Raw genomic sequence first — 1,705 nt, forward strand, 5'->3', positions numbered from 1 at the left:
TCTCTCTCTCTCTCTCTCTCTGCCGTAGAAGATAAGGTAGTGGTATGCATGTTGACCAGGCTGGCCTCGAACTTGTGTCTGTCCTCTTACCCAGCCTCCTATGTGCTGGGATTACAAATATGCTCCACGGCTTTAGATTGTCTGTTTTCTGTTTTGTAACTCAAAGAGACTTTGACAACTTCCTGTCAGGCAGGCTGCGGACTAAGGATTGTCCACCCAGTAATACCTCCTTTTGCTGCCGGCTGTGGCTGTGGACTTTGGTTCTTACGTCCCAGGGCAAAGGCTCTCTGGCCTCTGGGGTCCTTTGTTGTGAGTTCTGGAACTGTGTTTGCTCTCAGCTGCCACACATGGGCTTCCCCTGTCACCCCGGAACCTGGCCATAACTCTAGACTGTCCCCACAATAAACCTTTATGTGCCACTTGCTTCATGCTTTCCCTGGATGATCTGAAGCAATCCTCTTGGCAGCCTTGGAAGACATATATATCTGAGTGTGACTCAGATCCGGAAGTCGAGGTTCAGAGACGTGAAGTCACCTACCTAAAGTCACACAGGTGGGAAGAGATGAGGCTGAGATAAGCCACTTCTCCAAAAGCCAGGTTGCTATGGAGATGGCGAGAGCAGAAGCCAGTGATGGTAGGCTATTACCCATGGTTGCCTGCTGGCTGAGTAGCCTGGGCAAGTTCCTTTACCTCTCTGAGCCCTTCATGGTAGCTGAGAGTGGAGGACAGCCCTGCCCTGTGGATGGCAGAGCCCGATGGCTTCGAGGGGATAGTGAAAATCCCAGCGGGCCCCCATAGTCCATAGGCCCTGCGTGAGCAGAGTGTGTGGGTGTGCTGTTGGTACCAGGTGTTGGGTGTTTGTATGTCTATGCAGTTACCGGGCAATTTGTTCTGATCTTATCGTGACGCAGCTGTCTTCGGGCCTGCTGGCCCAGGAGGGAAGAGGGCGTGGTAGGGGCAGCCGGGAGGGGATGGGATTGCTCTCTCACCCTAAAGAGGGGAGGGCTCAGCCACCCGGTGCCTGGAAGCCCGGGTGCCCTGGGGTGCCCACACCCTGCTAGAGCTCCGCCCACTCCCACCTGGAAGACACACCCTCTCCCTTACCCTGTCTGGCAGAAACCTGCCCCATAGGCCTGATGGGCTCGCCCCACGCCCCGCCACACTGAGAGAGGAGGCTGGCTTGGGGTGCAGTTGAGTCAGAAGTGAGGAGGGCAGGAGAGGGACTGCAGAACCGGCATGACGATACACGCACGCCACGTACACAGTTGGGCCCCATTCTTACCAGCCGTGGGAATGGGACCCTGAACCTGGGCACAGGCCTCTGATCCTGGCTGATCCCACCCAGGGGGAGGGGCGTCGGGTTGGGCAACACACTTCTAAGTTTTTCTCCCGTTTAATACAGTGTCCAGTCAAGCTTTGGAGCGGGACAGTCCTGCTGACCTTCTGCCTAAGGCGGAGGTCACGAGCTGTGTGACCCTGGGCAAGTGACTTTGACTCTCTGTGCCTCTGTTTTTCTTATCTGAAGAACACAGATGCTGACATTTTTTTTTCCCTGAGGTCTAAAAATGATCAGATGGGTGGGTAGGGGTCCTAGGGTTAAGCCTGGCACCCAGAGGGCTTTGGTAAACAGGAAATAATAAAGTCATCGGGGACTGTGCTCTAGCCTTCCCCCACCCCGTGTGTGTGTGTGTGTGTGTGTGTGTGT

The sequence above is a fragment of the Mus pahari genome, chromosome 6 (genome assembly GCF_900095145.1).
Source record: "Mus pahari chromosome 6, PAHARI_EIJ_v1.1, whole genome shotgun sequence".
Classification (NCBI taxonomy): Eukaryota; Metazoa; Chordata; class Mammalia; order Rodentia; family Muridae; genus Mus; species Mus pahari.